A 12,297-nucleotide genomic window follows, 5' to 3' on the forward strand; every position below is an offset into this window, starting at 1 on the left:
TAGTTCTTGACAGGGATGTCGTTGAGATGTGGGTCGTTACAGAACCAATAACATAATCCAAACTCGGTAGATGCCCTTGTCCCAATCAGATCCCTGCCAAATCGGCACACAAACATCTCTGGAGATATATGTTTCGACAGTGATCTGGTCGACACACATATATATGGCCTCGACAGATATAAATTTATTATAGTGAAAAGGGAATCCATGGGGATATTACTGGGGGTTGATCTGATCTGATGGGGACGAGAGTAGTCCTCGCATATATGTAGAGCTCAATGTCCTCTTGAGATCAATGTCGAGATCCACGAGATCCACAGAGATCTGACTGGTATCCGAGTCTCTGCAGCAGGTTGGTTGCAACATGTACGTAAGGCACATGTGATATATGACGGGGCAGTAGAGAGCGATGTGGTTTAGGATATGCCTTCTACAAGATTGTAACTTACAGAGTTCTTTTGAAAATTCTCTTAAATTCGTTTAGCAGTATGTCTCTTAAATTCTTTCAGCAATATTTCAGCAACAAGAAACTGGTTTCACCCACACTGTACCTACGTTGGGAACAGAAGCCATGCCTTCGGCGTGACTCCATCGAAAATTAAAAGAGGACATTTCGAATTATAATCGCACACAAACTTAGACCCTTTTTCAATCTTCACGTACGTATTATAACGTTAATCATTCTGATTGGCATATATTGCTTTTCGTTTCACAAGGTGAAGTTAGACATAAATAAAGGGCATACATAACGAAAATAGTTCCTCGACATTTTCAATGGTAAAATTATCTAAACATATCCCTCCAATAAATCATACCCTGCTACCATATCCTGGCTTACCCAAAGATTTAGCAGTAGCCGAGATACGATCTCTGATCAAGCCCCACGACAACTCTCAATGGAAGCTCATACAAACACCACACTTACACGAGGTAATGGAGCGGTGATGACATTTATGCAATGCGGCTATCATGCTGTAAAATCCGCAGTTTAGTCAGCTACAGAAGTTTATTTATCACTTTAAATGCCAAATGCCATGTCAAGGGAACTGAGTGACAGTCGCCACAGTGATATATACATAATGTCACGGCGTCTCTCTCATGGAAGTCCGATGTTTTGTGAGTGTATCATCGGGAGTCTGGCGAATTGGGTCACGTGACTTGCCGGGCTATAATTTACAGCGTGTACAATTATAGGGATTATTAAAGGTATTAATGGGGCATTATAAAGTATGTGCGACTGTTGAGAAATTTACACAGTGTTCACGTATCTTAGGCAGTTATGCAGCTGTGATAGTTTATGAAGTCTCTCTATTGAGAAGACTCGTTGAAGTGTGATTTAGATTGGGAAGCGGGACACACAGGTCATGTCTCGAGCGTATGGCGTATTGGGCGAGAGCAATGGGAATTTAAGCGAGTGCAGATATGTCATCGCACACTGAGGTTTATGTGAAAATTAAATTATAATGACGGAATTTTTAACTGCTTTAATTTTTTTTCGTCAAAGTTGTCCCTTATTAATGATTTATTCATAATGCATGATACAGTATCCTGTGAGTATAAACAGATAAATAAGATTACGAAACTTACCGTATTTCTGGTTCCTATCTTTAAATGCATATTTTTCATTTAATGTTAGAAACAATAACGGGATGTAATTATACGATGTGTCATTTAGTTAAACGTTTTCTAATCAAACCAACATTTCACCTGTGTGCACCTGTAATCAAGGGTTCAGGTGCGCCAGACTCTGCAGGTGGTGTCTCACCTGACACACAGGTGAGATATGTGGATACTCAAACACCTGAGGCTACTACACCTGAAATGCTTATCTTGCAAAATGGGGGCATTTATCACCACGGTGGTTTGAACTAAACATATGAAAAGCTGGAAAAACAGTCATGCTAATTAAATCTGAATGTAGAATCTTGGAGTTGAATGACATTGTGCTTCGGTCTAGGAAGCATAAATAAACGTTTTAAAAGTAATATGATGAATGTTTCAGTTGGTGAGTGAGATGGGTTGAACGCCTTCATATATGAACAGTAAATGAGCTACAGTAAACTACGGTTATAACGAACTCTAAGGGACCACTTATTTTAGTTCGTAATAACCGTAGTTCGTTATAAGCATATATACAGCATATATACAAGAAATGGCCTGGACTAACAAAATAAGTTCGTTATATCGGTCAGTTCGTTATAATCGTGTTCGTTATAACCGTAGTTTACTGTATTTCACGGGGTGTCAGCTTGATGTGGGAGGGTATCCACATGCAGAAATGAATGCTCAATTTAACCACAAGTTACTAAAGTTAAACAGTTTTGTATTCCACTCTCACCGAATGGATAATAACGGTAACAACGACTCATGTACCTAATGGTTACTTAATCATTCTTGTTAAAAATGTTTCACGTTAGGCATCAATATTGATACATGTACCACGGGAAACAGAAAACAAACACGCAGAAACATTGTGTATCAAGAAACGTAAATAAGGTAGACGATCCAATTAAACACTTAATGACCCCATTAAATCCCGTTTTTATTGTAACAATCTTAAAAGATAAATTTATAACCACGCATAGCTTTTGGGGTGTTTGGGTGAAATCAACATACCACTAAACTATGGAGCCCGTCAAATATATTTTTTATCTTTATAACATTCGTTTCTTGATGTTGAAGGTTCTCGACATAGTAACTTGAAAGAGCTCGTGTATTGTTTATCCTTAGAGACTATATTACACACCAGTATATAGCATCACGGTAAAGAACATCCATCAGCATACACGACGCCAGGCAAACGATTCTCGTAGAATACGAAAAGTTCCTGAACAGTTGGGTGTGTTTTTCAATATCAATATTATACATGAAGTCTCAGCTTGACCCTGGCCGGGGAAATTGACACATTATGATATAGAGTTGTCTATACCATATCCCAATCAACTCCCTGTAATGGTCCATGTCTCGATCAAATCCCTGCAAGGGTCCATCTCCTAATCAAATCCCATATCCCAATCAAATCCCTGTAATGGTCCATTTCCCTATCATATCCCTGCTAGGGACCATTTCCTAATCAAATCCCATATCGCAATCAAATCCCTGTAAAGGTCCATATCCCAATCAAATCCCTGCTAGGGGCAATTTCCTAATCAAATCCCATATCCCAATCAAATTCCTCTAATGGTCCATATCCCGATCAAATCCCTGCTAGGGCCCATTTCCTAATCAACTCCCATATCGCAATCAAATCCCTATAATGGTCTATATCGCAATCGAATTCCCTTAATGGTTCATATCCCTATCAAATCCCTGCTAGGGGCCATTTCCTGATCAAATCCCACTAATGGTCCATATGATCCATGTCTCGATCACATACCTGCTAGGGCCCATTTCCTAATCAAACCCCATATCGCTATCAAATCCCTGTAATGGTCTATATCGCAATCGAATGTCCTTAATGGTCCATATCCCGATCAAATCCCTGCTAGGATCAATTTCATAATCAAATCCCATATCGCAATCAAATCCCTCTAATGGTCCATATCCCGATCAAATCCCTGCTAGGGCCCATTTCCTAATCAAATCCCAAATCGCAATGAAATCCCTGTAATGGTCCATATCCCGATCAAATCCCTGCTAGGGTCCATTTCCTAATCAAATCCCCTATCGCAATCAAATCCCTGTAATGGTCCATATCCCAGCAAAATGTATATGAATATTATATTATTTATCAATTATTATTAAGTGACAAAACGGTCACCACCAGATATAATTCAATTGGATGTATTGAAGAGCATTGCAATGTCATGGAGTTAAATATTAATTCATTCAAGGTGAAAAACCTTATTCGAACTAATTTCGAGTTCCTTCCAGCGATTGTTTCAAGAGATTTAAAATTAAATTCCATGAATGTAGCACGTGGTGTATCTGGGTAATAACTGTTGTTCACCTGTCGGTTTCTGTTGTTGTTTGTTTGTTTGTTTGTTTGTTTGTTGAATAACGCCTCACTCAGCAATGTTCCAGCTATATGACGGCGGTCTGTAAATAATCGAGTCTAGCCCAGACAGTCCAGTGATTGACATCATGAACATCGATCCACGCATTTGGGATCGATGACATGCATGAACCAAGTGAACGAGCCTGACCACCCGATCCCGTTAGTCGCCTTTTACAGCAAGCAAGAAGACCTATTCTACCCCGGATCGGTTTCTGTACCTGTGTCGTTTAAACATGTTCAACATACAATACACCAATCATTGTTAAACCGAGTGAAACAGTTTATTCTTCGGATTACCAAATAATGATGAAGACGGGTCTTAAGTCGCGCGACCGTGAAACTATATACAGTAATCTACGGTTATAACGAACACAAAGGGATCACTAATTCTAATTCGTTATAACCATAGTTCGTTAAAAACACACATACAGCATATGGATAAACAAATGGACGGGGCCATCAAACAGTTCGTTATATCCGTCAGTTCATTATAATGGTGTTCATTATAAACGTAGTATCGTGGTTTTGGACACAATGCATGTGGTTTTACTATTTGTGCCGATGGGAGGAGTCACAGAATAAGACGAACACCATGGAAGAAGAGCGAGCATCACCAATGACATATACGCATCACCGAATGCGTACGAGCTTCGCCGAGGATTACTGAATGCTAGTGCACATCGTCGACAAAGATTGTGGAACTTTTTAACCTTCAAATATAGGCGATAAAACGTCGAGAATCGATGATAAATTTGATTCAATAGTGGCACAGTCACATGTCTTGGCTAATCCTAGCCACGAAGCCGACGCTTGTCAAGGGGTAGACTAAAAATTAACGCCTGGGTTCGATGGGTGACCTTGATGACGACAACTTAAAATTTAAAGAATATCAATTGCACGACCGGGTGAACAGACACTGTGACTGATTGTGTGCCATCATGTTCTGATGGCGTGTGTCGTTGCTAATACTGTCAATCATTTGTTTTTCTGGTCCATATTAGAATATTTGAAATTCGATGTATTGACATTTTTTTTAGACTGTGCCATTAAACAACAATCTGTCACTCATCCACAAGCAGGATTGTGTTATTTCATCTGAGTGATGCCCACCGTATCGTTACAGCTGCACGACACGGTCCCTGGGTTTTGGGCATATAAACATCTAACGTTAATGTTTTTCAATTTTCACGATTCGCACAAATAAAAGGCTTGAGAGCACACACTACTTGCCAAAAGAATTTCTTTGAACCTTCAGTCTTTATTTAGCCTCGCAGAATACGATTGGTCAACGATGCGGATTACACAAAGTGTGGCATGCGCTGTCCGTCACATACGGCCCGGTTTGACGTAGCTACTATTTTATTTAAAGTTTATATGAATACGCCCTTTCCGCTGCATTGATATATGAGGGAAAACTCCTTCCTGTAGACCATACAACAACAGGATTTCAAAATTGAGTCCTCAACATTAACACACAATCGCAATATTCTGAACAACTATTGTATTGTTTTCTTGAAGACATAACGAAACACAAACAACATGCTGTGAAAATCGCAAACATACATGAAGGTGTGTAAACAAACAATAGCAGGAAAACTGATGCATCTCTAAAAATGTATATATTTTCACGAACACACAAACAATATATATTATCAGCTTAACGAGAGATTTCTGTGGTGAGTAACCATTGCAGGAATTTAACAGGAAACTAACCCGTCACTTGCTGATCCTTACCGTCTTTCATAGTTATTTGAATTTATAACATTTTAACGATTTATTCTTGAAAAGAAACGGAAAACTGATAAGGAAACAGCTGCAGTTACGTCATGTATCTAATATTCTAATACGGTGTGATGATTAATGTAAAGGTGAATCATATTGTTCGAGGCTTTGCGCCATATGTGTCATCGGGTTGGCCTATTAATGGTGAATGTTAATCTGTCATTCTACACGTACGCACAGGGCGTCGAGTTTACACCATTGTGAGAGAATATACAATGTTGTTCTATATGTTGTTGTGTTAATCTAGATGCACAGGTGGCCCTTTCTTTAGCTCAGACACATTTTTGCAAGAAATACAATCACTCTCATATCAGTTGTTAAGGCATGTCGAATAGATAGTGTGAATAATGTTCCCAATCCTCATAACGTGTTACAAGAGGCGTATAACTCAATATGCAGCCAGGGGAATTTGTGGGTTAGAGTCGGTCCCGCAGCATCCAAGTAGATTTGGTTTTCATCGTCATCACTTCTGGTTTGGCACTCATCTGGCCCGGAATCCCAAGTGTTTGGTATCCAATGAGAGTTTGTCTCATGTCAAGCCCGTGATTCCCCAACCCCCTCGCTATTCCGTAGCAAATTTTGAAACATGTGTTCGACAGTCCTGACAATCATGTGTGACTATCTATCGCTTACGTCTTGAGATTACTCAAGCGTTATGTCAAATATATCACAAAAGACAACATATATTCAGTATATGTCACTTCAAATTATATTAACCCCGCGGGGATTCCGGGTTAAAACAGTTCTCAGCAATGTATGATTGTCGTAAGAGTGAGTATGCTTTTACGACACTTTTAGCAATATTCCAGCAACACCACGGAAGGGGACACCAGAAATGGGCTTTACACATTGCACCCATGTCAGGAATCGAATCCGGGTCTTCGGCGTGACGAGCGAACGCTTTAACCACTACGCAACCCGACCGCCCCTTCTTGTCGTAAGAGGCATCTTAATGGAACGAGTGGTCGATGTCTTGGTTGATGACGTCATCATACTCTGACGGAGTGGATCGTTGCTCATAATGTACATCCAATTAGATATAAAAACAACAAACAACACACAAACCAAACTAAATAAAAGTGCACGGTGCTCAGTCTAGTTGAAAATGGACCCATTATGTAAAACAATTATGATTACAAAATCCAGATTAAATTAAAAACAACAATCACTCTTCAATCGCCAAAAAGTTCTGTCTCATCATTTTCATTCTCCGCCACATATGGTTGAAAAGGAATGAAGTGTGACTTTCATTTTGACACCTATTGGCGTTCTAACGGAACAAGCTACCATGGTCTGTCTTGTTTAGTGGTTCGCTCTATCCTCAGTTCGAAGTCCTGATAGTCTTTAAGTCCATGTGGTCCGCCGTTCTTACTATCTCCTCCAGTGATCAATAAATGCCAATCTCAGCTATTTTTGTATTTTGGTTTATCTTTCTATGCCTTCGTGTAGAAGACGGAATGTCAGGTGCGATGTATTATTTCGATGCGAGAGATGTGAGTTCAAATCGTCAAAATCAAGAGTTACTCAGGAAATACAATATAGAATACATCATGTGAAAACACCAGTCACCGGGTACATGTCGTGCTTTATCAAGAATAATCGAATTTTCGTGATGATTAATCATACGTTTCCACTAAACGATCTTATATTTCACTCTGGAATGTGAATAGTGTCTAAAATGTTCGATAAGCATCTTAATGTTGTGGCCCAAACCTTCATTTCTATTCTCGAAAGTAATATATTTTATGTGAAAAACGGTCTTACCATGAAATGTCTTCTACATGTTATACACTCGTGATTTCCCTGTTTCCAATGAGGAACTTATCGTTTCTCGTTTTTCATCTCTTCTTGATTTTCTAGATTTTCTTAAACACTCACTATATGATTATATATATCAAAAAAAGAATATGGGTTGTGTTTCTGAGATGGATTTTCGTTGTGGCAAAGACAGAAATTACTGAAACAATTCGAAATATATGCTTCACTCTTTTTTGAGTAATATATGCAGAAAACGTGTTAGGTTACTCATCGCCAAATAGATGAATTAAAAAGGAAATGGCCTTGATCGACCATTTATGATTTATGGGTTCAGGGTGGGAGTGTGTGTGTGTGTGTGTGGGGGGGGGGGGGGGGGGGGGGGGAAGCAATGTCCTTGCAACAATGTCAATGTTTGTGGCACGCCTTGTTTTGCCAACACCCTGAAGCATAATTTTTTTCAAGAATTTTCAGTGGCATTTAATGTTATTCCCAGCAGTGATTGCCATCTGCAGTGATTGCGTGGATCGATGCACGTGATATCAATCACTGGATTATCTTGTCCATACTTAATTACTTAAAGACCCCATCAAATAGATGGAATATTGCGGCGTTAAACAACAAGCCAACACAAAGAGTCTAGAATAAGGCGTCAGTGAATCATTGTGTTACCTACTGCAACCCAATGTGCATAATATCAGGGCCATTGTCAAACATACAAACACACATTACGATCACTATCGACTGTCAGGAATTCAACGTCACCATTGTCAAACACAAAAACGCATATTACGACTTGTACCCACATGCTTGGGTTACGCACGTTCAATTTATCTGGTATTTTTCAAGCCCGTTAGTGTTTTTAAGCTGTGACAAGGTATAAGATAAAATACATTAAGAAATGTTGACAGTAGGTGTGCATATCAAGTCGAGGGTGGGATCTGGAACAACCCATTTTCATTGTGCTAAGAATGAATGCATCTGTCGTCATTTGCTTTGTTTTTTTTATTTTTTCATGATATCATCTGCCATATTTAAATACTTTGATCCTATTTCAATCCTATTCGGTACGTGATTTCTTTGTGCTCGTGATATATGGTCAACTAAACACTGGATATCAATCAGTGTATCCGGTGACAGTGCGCAGAAAAGCGAGTAAATTGGACTCTTAGCTTTTTAGTTTTATCAGCTGAAAAAGTAATTACTTTTGTTAACATTAGATTTATAGCACACATTTGTTGAAAAGTTAATACCTTAGATCAATTCAAACTCGTGTCCCTGTCACGTGAAAAATATAACACGACCACAAACATAGAAACGACAACTCCGAAATTATATTTAACGTCAGTGAGATGTTTGCGAATGAGTGCACATGTCATACACTTTAAAAAAACCAGCCATCGTTAAAGAAGGTTATTGTTATTAGTCAGTTGGATTATTCTAACATAGGGTCAAATTCAAGTTAATCTTAGATGACATTTGTGCGTGGCTGATATCCTTGCTCTAGCCGCTTTTAACAATGAACTTGATGTCGGAGGATAGCCGACGATTGTTTTAGACGTTTATCAGAAATTTGCTGAAACCCATGGGCATGGGTTTGGTGCTGAGACACCAACGACCATTAGCAGTGCGATTCTGGGATTTGAACACATCATAATTGGATCCTGGTAAATTAAGGGACGCTACTCTGCATAACCAATTCGTCTTTTTGGCCACCGTACACTATGAACAAATTACAGGGAAACCCCGATTACCCGGGCCCTGTCGATCCAGAAAACTCGCTTTCCTAACAATCGTTAGGAAAGCCAATAATCATGCTTTAAGCCTTAACAGTGTTTCGTTAATCCGGAAATAGGTTAATCCGAAACATTTAACACGAAACGGTAACGTCCGGAATAAAGGATTTCACAGTATCGCAAAAGGCTTAAATATATTTCATCCTCTCAGTTGACAAACAATCCAAACAAAAGGCAATATGTATTGTAAATCTAGTGTTCTCGTTGACGTGTTTTAGAAGATATGTCTTTCAGGAAGCAATCGACTAATACCCACAGGCTGGAAGACCTAAAGTAACACGTGACATAAATACGTCACAATGGAATTCCTTTTCTAGCATTTGTGTGGAACTACCAATTAGAAAATAATAAACGCTGAAATAGAACGGCAATGCAAGCCTTGTTCAAGGATGAGGCAGCGTTTAGAATAAGCGCTTGATGCCTGCCTTTAAATGAAACCTTGTTGGTATACCATCTACTGTGACGACTGACAACATGTGTCCACAGTGTCAGGTTTCTGACAGAAAGCATCTGCCCGGAGAGCCAAGGGTTGGTGGTTCTACCAAATGACGTCAACATATGGTACTTGTTGTTTCACTACTCGGCATTAAGGGGCTAAAACAAGGACTGGTCAACTGGGAGCCACTATACTGTGTCTGAGTTGGATATCCATGTTAAACTGCGGCATCGTAGCTTAGGTGGACAGCGCTATAAAACCGGCAGAAGTCCGGACTAGTAATGAATAAGTGCAATCATCGTGATCGCGAAGATAAACCCCATTTCAACTCACCTGATATATAGTAGTATGATAATTATTCCATTCTCTCAAATGGAGGCTGAATCAGATGTGAATGGTATTCCCAGATCAAGCATTGACGTGCAATCCTTAAACTTGGACCATGTATGTTGTTTATGCTCAGGAATGTTGAACACAGAATGGGTGAGTGAACGCTATTGTACTCTGAAGTCAGCATTACTACCTGAAAATCGTGGAGTGTGTGGATAATCGAGTGGACCAGATCAAGCACTGGCTGATAGCAAGGGCAACTTTCCACGCCGTCAGGAACGACGACACACAACCAGTAAGATCACATTGGTAATCTAAGCCTACGTATCTCTTACAACATGAATGTTGGGGATCAATTTTTACTTTGAATATCAACTGAGTAAGGCACGACAAGTCTCAGGACTGAAATAAAAGGTGTATGTAAATACTGAACTACATATGAACCTGGGTCACAGAGTTGCGTCCCTTAGACGTGTCAGAAACCTATGATCGTGGGTTTGAATCCCAGATTCGCCTTGATAATATGGTCAGCATCATACCCGTGCTCATGGGAATAATGGTAAACGTCTAAGACTTTTATCACTTCGGCCTTTCCTCCCACATAGAACTGATCCGATATATTACCGAAATATTGTTCAAAGCGGCCATGAACCATCTGTGAACCTTTGCAAGATCGGATCAGCATTATTATAGTAGCTAAGTAATTATGTGTTGCAGACTCTCTGCATCCATGGTGACCAGACGTTTGTCTATGTCAAGCATTGTATATCCAGACAGTCGTTTACATGTGTTTGAATAGAGATATGACCCAGTATACAATACCGTGTACATGCAGACATAATTATATATATGTATGAATAAACTTTCTATATATACACTTAAACTGATTACATGTACTTGCTCAATTAAAATTAATATCGATTTCCTTCATCAAACACGTGTGCGTTAAATTATATTCTACTGATAGAGTTATAGTTTTTTTATTATTCATAATATTCGTTTATCTTTAAGAAAAGCCCGTTAAAGTCACGGTTAGCAAGTTAATACAACTCAAGGTCAGGGCTGTCAATCAGTGAGTTAGTGGAATGTTTGCGGCTTGTCCTGTGTTAAAGTTTATGGTTCACTCTGATGTTAGGCAAGTGTATACTGGTTTGTTGGAAAGAGTAATCACGTTTCTCCCATATATCACGTTTAAATAGACAAGACCTCATAACTCGGGTGTCATACACTGTATCGATTTGCGTGGGAGGCAAAACACAGAAATCTTCTCCCTCATCACACCGCCTCGAGGATGAATGTTGGTTGATCGCTTCACGACCCGTTCCCATTGTGTAGTGGATTCAGAGGTTGAAGAATCATACTTAAAAACGTAGACTGTACTATGAATTTTTACTGCCTTAGTGCGATATTACGCTGTCGATCTCAAGCCCAAGGATACAACCTGGTAACATTGATAGGGATAAGCGCGTTGTGAACGCACGCAGAGCTCTCGTATTGCACTCCCCAGTATTAACATTGATTCCCATGCTAATGTGTTCAAGCGCTTCTATACACGGGTTATGCGCGCAAAAGCACATCCTAAGTTTATTTCACTGAAAATGACCTCAGTGGGATTACACCTGAACAAAAAGTGCTAAATGTTGCATAAGTGGTTCTTCAGCAGACAGCTTGCTTGATTTGTCATTGTAGTTGATAAATTGATAGTTGTATAAGCTGGACCGCGTGCGCGGTGTTGTAATCGTGTAACGAGGTTTGGGTGAGGGGAAGGTACAAGTGTGGAGAGTTTTTCTCTTGATAGTGTGTCTGTCAATCGTTCTTGTATAAAGTGTAATTACGGCTGCATTGTTGACTGGGTTAAACAGGCGAGGCGCAACGCTGATTTGTGTTCGTGGTCTTGGATACTTGTATCAACAGTTGGGCCGGGATGTGTGTACGTGTTTCGGTGGCAGCAGCCTCGCCTCAGCCGACGTGAGCCCTCATGGTAAGGCCCTGCACAGTCGCACGCTGCTACCTAACAATGGGGCGCCGACGAAGGTGCTGATTGGTCAAACAAGAAGCGCCAAAATTCCTTGGGTGTTTTTTTCAAGAGAATACCGCCCTCTGGTGATGTTAAGGAGGCAGACGTCCCCACAAGCTCCAAGTCCACGTGGTCATGTGACCAAGCGACCGTCTGTCGCTTTCTGTTCATGTTCGTCGTCAAG

This window comes from Haliotis cracherodii, unplaced genomic scaffold (genome assembly GCF_022045235.1).
Source record: "Haliotis cracherodii isolate W230 unplaced genomic scaffold, xgHalCrac1.p SCAF_2, whole genome shotgun sequence".
NCBI classification, from domain to species: domain Eukaryota; kingdom Metazoa; phylum Mollusca; class Gastropoda; order Lepetellida; family Haliotidae; genus Haliotis; species Haliotis cracherodii.